This window comes from Patagioenas fasciata, chromosome 4 (assembly GCF_037038585.1).
Source record: "Patagioenas fasciata isolate bPatFas1 chromosome 4, bPatFas1.hap1, whole genome shotgun sequence".
Classification (NCBI taxonomy): domain Eukaryota; kingdom Metazoa; phylum Chordata; class Aves; order Columbiformes; family Columbidae; genus Patagioenas; species Patagioenas fasciata.
Window position 1 is genome coordinate 66,592,194 of NC_092523.1, and position 17,429 is coordinate 66,609,622.

At 37.6% G+C, this 17,429-nt stretch overlaps 1 long non-coding RNA gene across 1 annotated transcript in view; it reads right to left on the minus strand.

Annotated features, from left to right (window-relative positions):
- Positions 1 to 207: 207 nt before the first annotated feature.
- The window catches only part of LOC139827836 (uncharacterized), a 38,464-nt gene continuing 21,242 nt past the window's right edge, over positions 208 to 17,429 (minus strand). The window contains exons 5-6 of the long non-coding RNA XR_011738889.1: positions 13,303 to 13,460; positions 208 to 336 (exon numbers count right to left, since the gene is read on the minus strand). This is a non-coding gene — a long non-coding RNA (uncharacterized lncRNA). The remainder of the gene's footprint in view (positions 337 to 13,302; positions 13,461 to 17,429) is intronic.

The following is a 17,429-nucleotide window of genomic DNA, read 5'->3' on the forward strand; positions in this document are numbered from 1 at the left end:
AAGTAATGATAAAGTTCCAGTTCTTGCAGGTTGTACACATGCTTAAGTTCTTGCATACAATATAAAGTCAATGGGAATGTTCACATTACTAGACTTCAGGCAAATCCATTAAGCTGGAAGAACTAGGGATAGAAATAGTTTTATGACAAAGTGGAGAAGAAGGGTCTGTTAAAACTAGACATGTTCATCATAGAAACTGGAATAAAATCAAGGACCTTAAATTGAACAGATGCTCCAAAGTGATACTGAAATGTAAACAATAGTAGCCCTCAGGATTGCTTCAGTCTGGTATTTGTTTAAGCTTTCACTTCCTCTATCTTTGCAGTTGATTTTCACCTAAAAAAAAGGAGAACTAAAAGAGTGAACTCAGTATATATTTTTAACTAAAATCTTTTCGAGATGAAGTAGGTGTTTTTAAATTACTGCTTCTTTTTTAGTTCTAGTGCATAACAGAACACATTTGCAGCACAACTTATGGATATACATAAACACATTATGGCTGCCTACCTGTATAAATGCCATGATAACACATGGCTGTGTTGGTATGGAATGTTAGTGTGTTTTGCTGCCAAGTCATGCATCCATACAGCCTGGCCTAACCCAGGGCTCTTTCAAGTGTGCGACAGCAATCACAGATAAGGTTTCTAGAAGGGAATGGGACAGATATATTGGAACAGCTTTGCCCTCAGCAAGGTGGAATCACCCTCTCCAGGCAGTTACTATGGAGTACACCAGTGCTAAATAAAGGAGAGCATGTGCAGCATACGCAAAGGCCTAGTTGCACATTATCGATCATGCCTTTGAGAGTCACTTATTTTATAACAGCAAGCTGGAGGGAGTGGAGAAGGGCAGAGGACAATATAACTCTGTAGAGCAAACAGTGAAGTCTTCAGACTTTCTTAAGTAAAAGCTTGAGGGTGTTTGGTTTTCTTTGATTTAAAGTGGTTCCTTTTCTGCATTTCAATTTTCTAACCCTTTTCTTATTTCTAAAAAGAAACAAACAAATAAAAAAGTTAAACCAGACTTTAATAATACAAAGCAAAATAGCAAAACCACAGGAGTGAACACAGAAAAATGAGAAAATGAGAACTACTGCTATGACACCAAAGTGACATGAGTGGTGTGACATGTTCTTCCAGTCCCCATGGCTAAGGCAGGAAAGAAAAGCTTAGCTCTAACTCAGTCTGGAAATAAGAGGAAAATGCTTTCAGTTACTTTTTGATCTTGTACACATGGAGATTAGTGGTACACTGACTTCACACAGGCATTGACCATGAAATATCCTTCACAAGGATGATTAAAATTTATATGAATGGTTAAATGTCCTTTGTCTCTTTTTTTGATCATTGTTAGGCTTGAAGCTTTATCATCTCTATCTTTACCATCCATTATCAATGTGAATTTGGGATAAGCTTAGATGAAGTTGTAACCAAGACAAATAAAAACCTTTGTTTAGCACCACCAGGCCCAAGCTTCTCACTGTTATTGGAAATGATGCAAAAAGCATCAATGTTCAGCAATGACAGCAAAGGGAACCTGTAGCTTCATTATGGAGCTTTAAAAAAGGTACCAGAACTGTTTCTAATACCAAGAACTCATACCAATTAATACTTTACTACGCAAATAGTCCTATTGGTTGAAAAGTTAAATGAAGAAGTATCAGATATATTTCCTGTTGACTAAAATAGAAACCTATTTATTTCTCTTAAAGACGTTGCCAGGTTAAATGATAGTCAGATTCAATCTAATATTTATCATTGAAATCATATTGTTTAGTACATTAAATCTGAGACCAACCCCGGTATTAGGCTTAAACAATCACATCACATAACCCATTAGGGGTCTGTTAATGCAATAAGACTTCCATGAGAAACCCCCTATCCTGGTGGAGATATCAATGCTCAAATATTGCTTTATTCACTGTTAAAATGCATCCCTCTCACACAACAGGTATAGCAGTGGTTTGAGAGAGTGCAACAGACTGTGAAGAAGAATAGATCATCCATTTAAAAGTGAAGAGAGTATTTCGAGACTAATTCAGTTAGAATTAGGTCAGGATGGGGGGGAATCAGGCATGATGTAATATGCACTCAAAATTCTTAACTGTGCTATTGATCACCAGCACCCATCCAGGTGAGACTGAGCACACATTGCCACTGTTTGTTCCTTGTTTTTACACCCCCAAGAGTGCAAAAGCAAAGCGTCAAGCAAAAAAGCTATGCTGACTAGGAATAAACATCAGGTTTTTTGTTTGTAAAATTTCAACAATATATACCAATTGTTCAGTTGTTTAGCAAATCGAACAAGTAATTTCCAAGCTGGGGAGTATTCTTTCTCTCTACAGATATTTCAGTGATCAGAAAGAAAGAACTGAAGCATTTTTTTGCATCGTAAGATCCATATGTCTCCTTTATGCTATCTAGAACAGTTCTGTTGGCATTCAGGAGGCATCCACAATTTTTAAGATATGGGGTGCCTCCTGCCAAATATTCAGATGCATTTCTGCCCAGAGTGCAGCAATAAGGTCAAGAGAAGTTTAGAATTTATTACAGAGAAAAGATTGCTGCTGTGGGACCTCTCTGGCATCAGGCCCTGAAGAGCAGCAAGCAGCCCCTGTAACTGCTGGTCCACAGAATCTCCATTGTTCTCTCAGGTTTCACAGCTGCAAAGGTTGCTTCCTCTTCCAGAAAGCAAGAGCTCTCCCCCCTGCAAAGCTGCACAGCAGTGCCACGACAGGAAGGATTTTTTCTGTTTGTATCTCATTTCAGGAGAGGTGCTGGCCTTGTACACTCTTCATTGCTTACATTGCCCTGCCCAGAACCAATTCACTTGGCTTGAATAGCCCAGTGGGTCTCAGGTGGCTGGGTTTGATACAGCATTTCCTCTCTCCGTACTAGTCTCGATAAAAATTATTTGAAGAACACACCTCCTAAATTATTTAATCTTTATTATTATTATTATTTAATTAAAAAATAACTTTTGCCTTATATATAACAGTTTGAAGATAGGCCAGGAATATATGAATTAAATATTTTAACCGTGTTCCTTGGAGATGCTTGCTAGCTCTTGTCTAAGAGGATCCTTCATCTCACAGTTTCCTTTAATGGAGAGAGCTTAGGTTAAATAATGTTTCCGAAACTTCTTAGTAACGTGATACGTTTCCACACTTGAATTCCCTTGTCATTCCTAACCAGAATCTCCTGCAATTCCCAGCTGATGACAGTTGGAAAGGCAGGATATCTGTGGCATAAGGAAAGTACAGTTTGAACAAATCTCTGGAGTTTAAAAAGGGATCCATCCATGCTAGGAAAGGGGAGCTGTGGAGCTGGTCTCCTCAGCCCCTGCTATGGTGCAGTGCCATCTCGTGGGCCCCAGCAGTTTCCAGCAGAAAGCAGAGGAGGAAGGAAGGTGGAAATGAAGATGCAGAGAGAACAGGTCGTTTCAGCAAAGAAACTAAACCCCATTTCATCTGCTATGTTCCTGATGCAGCAGAGCATTCAAAGCAACTTGGAGACAACTGATGACTTAATGACCATTGCATATGTTTATTCTTGAGTGCCTTCATGGTCTTTTAAGGCAACATATGTGAAATCTGGGTGTCACTACTCCAGAAAACTGAAATATAAAATGTGAAGATTTGGCCCAAAATCTGAAGTTCAGCCATGAGTAACTCTAAATAACAAAGGCAGTAAAAAAATAAACACTAAAATAAAAGATATCTAAGAGGTTAATATAGTCCTTCCATATAATTACTACTGTGTATTAATATTTCCTCATCATTTTTCATAGAATCACAGAATCATATAGTATCTCCAGCTGGAAGGGACCCATAAGCATCACTGAATTCAACTCCCTGCCTCTCGCTGGACTAGCTACAACTAAACCATATGCCTAAGAGCATCATCCAGACGCCCCTGGAACTCTGACAGGCTTGGTGCTGTGACCACTTCCCTGGGGAGCCGGTTCCAGGGATCGACCACCCTCCCTGTGAAGATCCTTCTCCCAGTGTCCAGTCTGAACTTCCCCTGACCCAGCTTCATTCCATTTAATTAATACAATTTAATGCAGTTTAAAATAATTAATTTATCCACAAAATATGCCTGTGAGCTAGGTACCAGAAAAACCTACAAAAAAATTATTTGTTTTGCTTCACAAATTGTGTGGTCTGAGAAAGAAAATATGCCATTGTGTTTTTTCTGATGAAGTGATTTCATATTATTTCCAAATGACCCTATTCCACTCCAAAGGGAAGTGAAACAACTTTGATTTATAATGGTTTAAAATCACAGACTTGCATTGGAATGCTAACCTGTCATGCTTCTGAACTCCCACTTCGGCTGTGCACAGGCACTATTTTGTCAGTCCAGCAAGCTTTTAGTTACTATACTTCCCAAAATAAATGCATCACTAATTGGCAATTACTAAAACAGCATCCAGTCTGAATCTAACCTTTTGCAATAAAGTAATTTTTTTACAAATATTATCCAGATTAATAACTACTTTGTTTTCCTAGGCAAATCACAATCTCCTTCACTGCTTTGGTTATTTTTTTTTTGACATGACTGGAAACTCTTTTGCTAAAGAAAATGTATCTGCCTTTATTAGATTAGGATTTGGCAGCAAACTCGGAAAGATTACAGTCTATCGTATCAGATGACACCTTAAAACTTAAAACACCTTAAAGCTTAAAACTTTTCACATTCCTTTAGTTACACATTCTAGTCGGGTTCTGCACAAATTCTCACATCTGAATTCTAAAAATCCTCATTTTTGCTTTGTGTCTGACGCTGAATGAGTACAAAGAACTCTGGCATTTTATTTTGTTAGAAAAACTCAGCTGTTCTTAGAGTAGAAAAAAATCACAAAAAATCGCTTAGTTCCATCAAGGATTTATATGTTGCAATAAAATTCACCTTCTTGAGAGAAAGTACACACACTCCCCATAAAATGCAGGAAATTCAAGCATTCAAACCAGCAAATTTAATGAACTGCCACCTATGTTCCCACTAAAAGATGCCAAGAAAACAAGAGGATCTAACCTATGTCACCTCTAAGGAGTTAGGGGTCTATCCTTATTCAGGATACTCAGCTACTGGTTCTCTTCTAGAGCTGGTGTCTATGTCATATCAGCCCCTCTCATTAAAAACAACAGAGAGAATTCACAGCATTTCCCAATTTGCAATACTTGGTAACTTAAAGGTTAAAGTGTTTGCTTTTGTAGGAGAAGGTGCATGTTTGAATTCCTCCTCTGAATAAACTGAAGACTTGATTTTTGTTCTTCCATGACTGACGTGAGATGCCTGTTCTTCAGGATCCATGAACAATACCATTTTCTCCTCTTTCTCTGGCTCCAAACTAGAGAACAAGAAATTCAAGCCCTGTGCTCCAGGAAAGAGCTGTGACTATTGTGTTTTGAGGGGTGGACACAGAAAAACTTTAGATGTCTTCTTCCTACCTTTCTTTTGCCCAGATAGATCTAAACCCCATGCCATTAAAACAAACACACAAACCCACAGCCTTCATGTAGCATTTCCAAAATTTCTTAACCTGCCAATATAGCTTCATTGGAAGCTGGTTTTGTGGACATTCCTTACACTAGGTTCTTTAGTTTCTCACAAAAATACAGAGTTGAGACGTTTTTTCTCTCTGTTTTTCAAGGGAAAGACTTGGTTGTCAGACATAGTAAGATTTTAAAACGCTACTCCAATCTTAGAATATATAGCTGGCATTGACAGAATGTTTTATGATGTGATCTCTCTATCCTACTTCCAGTTAAGATTAATATAGTCCTCACCACCCCTCTGGCCTCCAGATCTTATTCCAGCCAGAAATCACACCTTAAAGTAAGTGATCCCGCCAGATACTTCATAGATTCTCATGACCCATGAAAGTGGCAGGTCTGCTCCATCACAGACCTTCCCAAATGCGTTGAAGTGAAACAGGAAAAATAATAGGTGTGTTCATCTACACATGTGAGTATCATCTGGTGTTATAATTAGCATCCTTCATTTCTGGACAACACACATGTAAGAATGTGGTCTACCCTGAAGTTTCTAGAAGTTTCTTTTTGTATGCTTATTCCTGCACTACTGCAGCCAAATGACATAATTATTTCATTAAGACCTATATTTTAAAATATCATTCTAATATATATGATGAAATACTTTAAACAAATTTCTGAGCATTATTATGCTGTTCAGCACAACGTACAGTGCCTTTCTCTGAAATGCATGTAATTCCAGAAATATTCACATAATTAACACAATGTTTTTTAAAAGCAATCTAGTGGGGAAAACAAAAAACAAACAAACAAACACAAAACACACACACAAAAACAACCAAAAACCCCAACCAATAAGCAAACAAACAAAAACCAAAACACCGAAACGAACACAAACCCAAATGGAGTAAACCAGGAAAAAATTACCAGAGATGAGTCAAAGTGCTTGAGGGACTCTGGCAAGCAGTTCTCTTCTATTCCGGCTGGGCCCAGTGATGGGACTGTATTCAACGCCATGTATGACTGGCAATTTTAAGCACAGTATGACAACGCAGCCATGTATTCAAACAACTTTTTGCGTTACTCTGCAAAGTGATTTCAAATCTGTATTTTGTATGCTTTTTTTCCTTTTTCAAACAGTAACATTTCTAGGATATAACCGACTTAGTGTTCTACATGGTGAGTTAATATTCTACATTTCCAAGGGGAAAAGACTGGTATTTTTGCCTTCAAGATTGCTCTAAGAAAACACCTGCATTTAGGATAAGAAATTTTATAGAGCGATGAGATATTGTCCAGAGTACAAAATGGAAATATTAAGAGTTATATGCCATCTGAGGCTGAAATTAATGTATTTTAAATTTATTTTTCACTCTTACACACATGGTATATGTTTAATATAATTCTCAATGGCCGTAGACTTCTTTAAAGCATAACTGAGATAAATTTAGTGTCAGAAGAAGGAACTGTGTATTCACACAGGAGTAATCACTTTTAGCCTTATTCCACATTTTAGCCTGAAACCTAGTGAACATTTTCATTGCTGCCACAGAGAATCTGACATGAAGAAAACACCTCTAATTGGAATCCCAAAACCTCTAACTTACTTTTAACTTAACTCTAGCTATTATTATGATTACACTATAAAAAGAACTGCTGGAAGATCAATTATATCTCATACACTATCAACCAAAACTGTCTAGCATGTTTTCTCATGCCAAATTTAGCACTATGCAGCAGTGTTCAATGTAATGGCCCCGCCCTGCTCTCATGACAGGGCTTTTGTCAGGCAAATGTGCTTGAGGTCCCAGAGCCTGGCTGGAGTCATTTGGGTTCCAACACAACAGAGCCATGTTTCTAGCCCTACACTTCCATGCACACCTGGAAATCACAGCTGAGGCACAGTGCACCTAATTTTTGCCAGGGCAACATGTTTTAGTAACAATATGACAAAATATTCCGTGGTTTTAAAGAGCTTTACAAAGGATAGGGAAGGATGGCGCAAAATAGTCCTGCTGTCCTAATGGTACTCGTCTTTATCTAATTTCTCTACATTCGAGATGAGAATTTGTTATAGGCTTTTCAAAGATTTTGGGGTTATTTAAAATAAACATTCACAGATATTTTAGCAATGTTATCAAAGTAATGTATCAAAGTAATTCTGCCTGGAGATCTTCACTGTTTCATAGATTCCACCCACACTTAGATGTCAGATGTTCTTCTGAACAGCTCTCAGTTCAGGCAAATACTGCCTTTTTGGTCTAGACCTTTCACCTCTGAAACAAATTACGCTGTTTACATGCTAAAAGCTCCTTCAAACTAACTACAGTAAATATCCTTCAACGTGATCAGAAATAATTTCTTATGATTACTCTGCTGCACAGTGTGAAAAATAGACATTTCTATAGAAACAAGGTTATTATTTGCTGTGACTGAGTTTAAGCCTGATAGCCTTGGCTAATACACAGGACATGTTGTTATTTTATCTTTTTCATTCAGACCAGAACTCTTCCTCTCCTGGGCCAGAACCAAATACAGTTGAGCATTATTACTGTGATTCTGCCTACAGGTTTCAGAGTAATCTGAAGTGCGTTTTGCAAAATATAACATTTTTTATTACTGAAGCCTATGGATTATTTTTCAGGAACAATTTAGTTCAGTTTCTTTCTGAACGTCATTGACTGAGATTATTCTTCCTTTGTTACTGATTGCCATTGTATGGAAATCTTAGATTCTTAGTCTTAAAAATTTATTCCCTTTTGCATTGCCGTGAAAATAATGATCCTGTTATTCCTTAGCAGATAATAAATATTTCATTATCTTCCTAATTTGCCTGCTTAAATCTGTAGTGTAGTAACATGTTTTCTGGTTTTATACTTTAATTCATATTCCTACAGTATTTGAAAGCCCAAGATTGTGCTACATAATATCCAATTACAAAAGCATTATGGCCAGGAAATGAAGTAAATTACATTGAATAAGTTCAGAACTCCTGTTTGAACTTCATCTGTGAAATACAAGTGTATGCATCTGTCTCTGGCAATGACAGAATAAGTCATCTTGTAAATGTTTACAGTTACCATTTTAGTGACTAAGTTTAATTTCTCTATTAAATACCACTGGCTTTCTCTTGTCATTTATAAAGGAGCTCTGCTTCACAGAGAACAGAAAACCAGGAAAAACTAAGCAGGACACTGAAATAATCTCAGGATTCTGCTCACATTAGAAACCACTAAAGCTTTGCTCAATAAACTCTTCATGTATTTATAACCCTTTAGTTTACAGTTTCCTTCCATCTACTCTATACATGGCCAACCTACCAAATGAATGCAGGACAGATACTCTGGACCTCTTATTTGCTGACAGTGAGCTGTCTGATGTGAGGACCTACACTCCAATCAGGTTTGAAAATGTCCTTGACAAAAACGTTTATCGTATAGAAAAAACTATAGAAGCAGCCTGTTTAATACTATCCATAAAACCAAAACTACTGGAGAGTAAGACTAACAAGATAAAAGTAACTTAGAGCCACTTCAGAGATGAGAGGAACGTTTGGTTTTTGCACAAAAAGTGCTGGTTTCATTTATTAATAGATTTCTGCTGAGTTCCAAGGTAGAACTTTTTTGGCCATGTACTCAGCCTTTCCTTAAAGCCAGGTGAAGGCATATTTAATCAGAGATGCTGCACAGGTGCTACCTGCTCAGGTGATCTTAAGCAATGTTATGACAGTGATAACAGTAGCCACCTTCTCCTCCCAGCAACTCCATGCATGTCCTTTCTACTCTTTTTTGAAAGCCATTGTGAGCAAGAACAAGCTTAAGTAATGGGACTAGTAAAGGTCAATGCATTGGTCCTAACAGCTTTTTAGTAGCAGACAGAATATAAGGCAATACCCAGCATCGTGTGACTACAGTGAAAGCCATATATTGAGTTCTTTGGGTAAGAAAAGTGATCTGATTTGCCAGGGATGCTTCTGGCATATATGTTTGTAGGAGCATGCTCCATCAGCACTGTTTCTCAAACGGTAAAAATCTTCCCTCACTTACATACAAGTGATTTTCTCATCTTATTCATAAAATAGTGCAACATTATTCATGCTGAATAAAAGCTTGTTCTTAAATGGGCTTGACAGAAGAGGTTCTGTTAACACCTCCTCAAAGATAAGTCAGGGCTTACAGCAGGAATAAATCAAATGCCACTGGACCATTTTGTACTTTGTTCGGAACAAGATTTTTCTAGTTTATTCATCATATCAACACACTGCTTAGTTAAAATAATCCCACTCCCTTCTAATTGCAATGAGACCTCCTCTTAAAAACTGGTTTAGTCAGATGGATTTTCCAGTTGTATCTAGGTGTCCCTTTGAAAAGCACAAAGTTCCTCACAACAAAAAGAAGACTAAACCATTACGGTATAGTGCAGATGGCACCTGGGTGCCAAAATTTGGGTTTTGAAAATCCTGTCCCAACAACTGAGCTGCCAGGGCTATTTTTTTTCTTTTTTGTAAGTTATGTTTTTTATGCTGTTCACTGGCAGCAGCAGCTGGAATGACTGAGCCTCCACCACTCTTGATGTGTGCCCTGAAGGGAGTCACTGCTCTCTCTGCCACACTTCCTTCAACTGCCAAATGAGCATATTGCAGCACCTTCCTCAGTGCAGGGATGGAAACATAACCAGTAAACATGTAAAATTTTTTGTGACCCTTAACTATACACTTCTAAATTAGAAGAGTGACACGACTGGCAGTCTTTTTTTGTATACTGATTTTATTTACTACAGTAAAATTTAAAGCTGTCAGAGAAATTACTAGAATATTAATATTATTTATTGTTTCATTTTTCACTAAACATTTGTCAAATACCAATTTCTGGAGACAGGTTTATGAGAGAGTGAACATCTCTTAAGACTGGGCACCCAAAAGCCCTCCAGCTTTGTGAAGAGATTAACTCAAGGGAAGACCAAGGGCCTCCACGACCAGCTGCAGGACTGTGTGCAGGTCAACAGAAGCAAGCACACCACTTGGTACTGCTCCAAGCTTAAATATTTCAGAACCAGTTGATGAGTCACCTATGATATCCTGTCTCCTCAGTCTGTGCTTCATTCACAAACAGATGGGCTCTAAATATTCATGAAACAAATTTTTCAAAACCAACTTGTAACCTCATAACCAAACACTAACTGGATAGACCTCTGCGAAAATATAACTGAAACAGATTGCTGGATGCAAGTGTAAGAAATATTGAACATGACATCATAAACCCTGATTAGACATTTTTAGAATTACGTTAGAATTTGAAAGACACTATTAAATGACATCATGGCACTAAATTAACCCTGTTTTGCAACAATATTTGACAAACCTTACTAAATTGTGCTTTATTGTGCAAAGGAGAAGATTTAAAAGATCAGGAGTGCTTGGCAGGGTCAAAAAGCGGGCTCTGCTACAGCCTAGTGAAGAGACCTACCACATTTTAGTTCTTTTCCCATCTCCAGTAAGGAGCTCAGAACAAACCAGAAACACATCCTATTTATTCCTTGTCTTCTACCTTATGGAGAATAATAAATCATCAGGGCAAATTTTCCTATATATTTATATTTCCTATATATTTATATTTCCTATATATTTATTTATATTTCCTATATATTTAACAGAACAAATGGAACAATATACTGGACACCTCTAGAAAGATTCATAGTTATTGTAATGCACCAAGAAGCTGAATCTTTCTGGTTCTGCTAAATGATGCAGTCACAACTGATAAATGAATAATAAAATCCTAACATTGGCCAAAACAGATAAAAGAAAATAACTAAGTGATCTTCTGGTTGTGCTCAAAAGGAAGGATAAGACAAAGGCAATGTTTTAATCCAGAACCTTTTGAGGGCTGATCAAGCACGTAATATTAAAATAAACACCTTGCTCTAAGGAAACGTACGTTATGCTTCAACTCAAAATATACTGAGAGTCAGAGCTCACAGGGATAGAAGAATTAGGAACTGATTCAGTGGTTCTATATCACTCAGCTCCTTATCCTTACAGAGGAAAGTGATTCTGTAAGATATCAGCCAACTCTGTGAAGCAGGAACCATGCAAAAAGCTGGTAGAGTGGGGTCCAAGGATGAGTTGAATGCTTTCTGCTTTTTTGGTTGGTTGGTTGGTTGGGTTTTAATTCATAATGTTCTTAAAAGTATATTTTCATTGTGCTCCTCTGCAGCCATCGTATTTTAATTTAAAGTCCCATGGAGCCCAAATGAAGGGCTCTGTTTTCAGGACTGGAGAGTACTTAGGTTACCAAATAAGGTAACTGGAACCAGATATAAATTAATTGTTCCCCTAGTTAAAAAGAAAAAACAACAATAACAAAAACCTGAAAGCAGAGTCTATGTAGCAGAACAGAAAATCTGAGCTGCATCATATCCACAAGACGCTGACATTCTCATTTTACAGTCATCACTGCAGCAAGAAAGAAGTGTAACAACATTCTAACTTTAGATGTTGTTTCTAACAGAAGATATCTTGTTGGAGAGAAACTGCACAAGTTACATCCACAGCAACCTCAGTAGTGGCAATTCTAGGCTGAAAACAAATAAAGATCTGAAATGTATAAAAACCTCAAAAGGAATATAAAGGCAACTGTTACACCACAGCATGCACTTGCTACTATATGGTTATTTCTACACACACAAAGTACCCACCATGACAGTATCTTAGATACGCTTCTGAAACTTTCTAGGGTAAAATTTATTTATGTATATTGAAAAATAAAGCACTTAACATTTAAGAAAAGCTAGATTTAGGCTGGTGTTATAAATGTTACTCTATGTCTTCCCAGCTTATGCACTAACAGAAGCAGGGCACCCCATGGCAAATAATAGGCTATCATGTAATTGTACACTGTATCATAATGTATTCACTCTAGAAGGCAAAATTAAAGATACATTTACTTTCATGGGAAGAAAAAAGCAAGTAATGATGGTGGATTTTAGAAACTGGTATTTGTCAAGAACAGAGAATTACAAGGCTTTTAGCAAATGGACTTTTTCTAACTGGTAAAAGTGCTGCATTGATAATTCTCCACAGTCACAACTCCAGCACTGGTATCAATAATGGAAGTGACGTTAGAAGTAGAGTTCAAGGCACTGAGGCTCAAATTGCTGTCATCACCAAGGGGAAATGCTATGTCTAATTGTAGGTTCTCAAACAACCAGCTAGGCTGATTTAGTCTGATGACCCATCAAGATTCAATACTGAACTTAGGCAGGATTTTCTGGAAATAGTCTGCATATAAATCCTTAATGTGACTTCTGGAACACACTGTTCAGATCTTGTCCTCTTTACATTCAGTTTTTTAATTAATTTTTGTAGTGTCTTATGAAATTTAACAAAGAACATATTGAACAATCAGAAGATGTAATTTCATATAGGTTCATTTTAGTAGAAACACAAGCATACTGAGATCGAAGAGGACAACTCTAATAAGAGCTTGTCTTGACAATTACCTCAGTTGTCTAAGTTTCAGAATGAAAATAAGCTAAAGCTTTTCACTCAGCAGGTTTCTGTTCCTCGTTCTAGTAGGTGATTAATTTAAATACTAATAAATTATAATCAACCTTTATCTTAGTCCTGCTGTTGCCATAACAAATTGATTTTAAGTATTATTCAAAGGGTACTTTACAGATACTGACCTACTATCACCCCAGGCTGGGAGTATTCCAATTGTATATTTTGGTTCATGTTTATTTCCAGTAATAATACTAATTATACTACTCAATAAACTAAATTGCAGGAGATTGGAATTTACCTTCTAAAATATGCAGTTCCCATATGCAGCCACTGGATGGACTTACAGAGCCAGTGAATATTTTTTGATTGTAGACCAGATGTATAATTAGGTGAGCAACTGGGAAGAACTTTCCCTTCTGGGCAGTATGAGACATTTTCTGTAGAAAAGGCTTGAGCCTAAAAAGCAAGGTACAATAAGCGATTTTAGTCACTCCACTTCAATCAGTCCTTATTTTTCAACACAATTAGTTTAAGAAGAACTAGGCTGTAGAAATGAAACAAACAGAGTGATAAGAAAATTAGTTTGTAGGAGAACATATAGGTCAGTTCCAAACGTGATTATTCAACATTAAAGTTTTAGAGTAAAAGCACTAAAAATTGTACTGAAAATAAGGTGGTTTTTTTGATAGCCTTGTTTGCAAACAGAAGTAGATCATACATATTTAAAGTACTAATTGATTTTTTAAACATATGCTACTTTAAAATGCTCATATTCTTTAAGAATAAATTAGGAAAGTATTTGCTTTACCTATCTCACCTTTTTCTGGAATAGAAACCTACGAAAGCTTGAATCACTCTGCATAAGTGTAAAACAAGCTCTGTATTGAGTATGATCATCCATTAATATAGAAATTTTATTTCCTTTCTTAATACAACTGGCTGTTGCAATTACTTCTGAGTATTTTGAAAGCATTATACTTAACTATAATAAAATCTATTCAATGCACTTTTTCAGACCAGTTACCTTTTCAGCGTATACAGCAGTGACAAAACATATATGTGATTCCATATCCTTTGTTCTGTTGTTGTGCAGCTAAGTAGTAGTTATCAGTTGCAGCAGGAATACTCAGTAAATCTACATCAAAAATGTCCAAGTAAACAGGGTTGCTGTGGGAGAACTAAAAGTATACATGTATGAGCCTAGGAAAAAGAAGAGTTGTTGCATAATCTCCCTGTACCTCTTGTTCTAAATCCGTGGGCAGCGACAGTGACTAACATGGCCCCTCCATGCCCTCTCTGTAGATAGACTCAGTTACAGGATCTAAATGTGGATTGCATGGTTTTATCATTTTATCTGACTGCCATCACCCTATTCTGTCCCAAAGAATTTAGAATAGCACTAAACCTAACTATAGCTGAGGTTACTCTGCATGCCTGAATTTCTTTTGTCGTACTGTGAAGGTCATATAGAGAGTCTGTGTGTTGAGTAAGCATCCTCTGACTCTATTTGATTGCATGGGATAGTCTTACCGGGTACCTATTATAGTCAGGATGAATGAGATGCGGTTCAAAAAAGCATGTGAGCGGGGAAGGGAGGCTGGGTTCAGGTTCAGTGCTACTCGCTATTGCTTTCAGTCACTTTCTGGAACAAAACATGAAAGGACACTATAGGCACATCTCAGCTAACATCCCCATCCTAATTCACTTCTTAACCACCTACAACAGCAACTCAGTGGATAAAACAACACTTGCAGAAAAATCACTCTGGATTTCACCAATATTTTGCTACTTTCTATCCTATTCTGCAAATTCCTGTTATTTTCTACGACAGCAACCAAGCCTGATACAGGGCTCAAAACAAACTAACTTAGCAGCCACATTTAAAGCTATGCATGTATTTTAACACCATTCTAAATCACGAGCTGATATACATTAATTAAGTGCCTATGATGACCACACAGGCCATGGAATAGGATGGAATGACAACTCTTAGGATTACAACAATCGTGGTGCCCATCACTGGACCCTGGCTGGAACTGCATGGAACGTGTCTGGCATGCCAAGGCTCCTGAATGCCATGTGCTGTCCTGGCCTCAGATGGGGGAATACCATCTGGCACACAACCCCTGCAGCTGGCACTGTAGGCTCCTCTCTCTCCCTCTCCACTTCCCCCCACCTCTCTGACAGCTACAAATACAGTGATCTTGCAGGAATGAAGTCAGGCTACAAGAATATTGAACGACTGAGTCAGAGACTAGGAATGGGGCTGGCAACTCTAGAGACTGCCTAATATATGTAATTGCCTAAAAGAAAAATTGTGACAAATCAGGTTCTCCTGAATCTCTCACCAGGCAATGAGATCCCCTCCCTGTTCTCCCCACTACATACAGTGTCATGTCACAGGTGTGTGCCTCCCTGCTAAAAACCCCCTGGAAAAGATCACAACTCAGCCAAGAATGCTTTCCCCTGCGAAGCCCCTGTGCACAACCTGCTATTCTTAGCTTGTTCTGACCTCCTTTAGTTTCTTGACCTTGTTGTGGAATTAGGTGCTGGTCTGCTTTTAATCATGCCAGACCAACCAAACAGCAATCTTCTCATACCAGGGCTGATTTAGGAAGCCTTTGCTAAGCTGCTGCATTGGGAATCTTCCACCATTCAGAGATTAGGTCACAGACTTCCTTCCAGGGTAGGTGGCACCAAGAGCTGCCTGCTCCAAGTTGAAACAATAAACTGGGTGGGGCAGCACCCTCATAGTACAGAAGGCAATGTAGACAGACCTATGGAATTACTAGTACCACTGATCTAACCACCTACATAAGCAAATCAAGTGAATCATCTACCTTACTGGTCTACCAAGCCTCAGACACACATGTGATACTGGATATATAATGGTGGACTGACTACCATGAATTAGATTTTTAAAGTGCTTCTAAATTACATGTTACGATGCAAGTTACTTAAAGATACATGCTCAGTTTTGGAGTGGTTCTCTTTCAGACAGAAAATCTAAGTAATTTATTTTTCTAGATTAACTACTGAATATGAAATTGTTTATTCCTATAAACATATTTGTTTAAAATTCTGAAATGAAAGAGTTGCAGGATAATCTCATTATTCTGTCACTATGTCAAACTTTTCAATCAACTCTAGTTCGGAAATACAAAATCAATATCTATACATATAATATTCCTTTTAATTAAAGCTCTGTCAGGCACTTAGTTGCTATATCCACAAATGGCAAATCTGATGCAAAGCTCTGAATCTTTTCACTCACATATTGTTTGCTAAATTGCTTTATTTGCATTGGATGCACTACTAAAATAATTCAAATTAGTAACCAATCTGTTCCTGTTACTGTACACCTGAAAGTGTAAGAGCAAATCTGTCCTATTACAGCCAAATGACAAATACCAGAAAAAACGTTGCCAAGGCTGCCTGGTTTGTCTGTGTTGAGGCCTGTAGATTCCCACCTGTTCTGTGCAATACCACTGCGTATATTATGTCACAGCACAGGCTAAGCACAGCTTGGAACACTGCAAGTGCGGGTGACATATGACATTCAATACGAATTCCCTCACTTCACTAACATCATGTACTTTCTCTGACACAGAAATTTTAGTAGCATATTCTTAAAATTTAGAAAATCAGCTTTGATTTCTTTTTGTGGATTCATGTGTGCCATTCGGAAGAAGTAACAAGATTACACTACTCATATTGCTCAACCCCGACATTTGAAATGTCTAAACGTCATGCCAAATTACTTTCTGCATATCCAAAGTGCTTGCACATACTCATGCTGATAGGTATTTCTCATCTCTGGCATTTCGGTATTGATTTCAGATTAGGTTTTTAAAGGCATAAAGGCTACCAGCATATGTTTCCATGTGTTCTGTAACCTATGTCTACTCAATCCAGTGTTTAATTTCTGAGACCACACACACACAGCCTTAGGTCATTGAAAACAAATATCCATGCAAAAATAAAGGGAAAAGGAATTTCAAACGAAAAATAATAATTTGCAATTCCTGAACAACAGATGAAGCAATTTATAAACCATCTGTCCTGAAGAACACCTGCTACTATTTATGTATACTCAAAGTCCAAAGCCAGAAGTTGGTTAACACCAGATTTTTCTTCCCACTAGCAAATGAGTATCCAGAGCTGACCAGTTAGCTTCATAACCACACTCAATGAAGCAAGTCCTGACCCAGAGATAACCCTCCCCCTATTCTGCTAGTCTTCAGTGCTTAAAGACTCCTTGTACTATGTCCCAGCTACCTGTGTCTGACCTTGATCCTCACTGCTTTATAATGAGGTATGTCTTTGAAATGTGACATGTGAAAATGTGTTATGCAGTGTACTTTTCACTCAGAAATGTGAGTCTTGCACTGTTTGCTAATGTGCAGACTGCATGCCACAAATCCA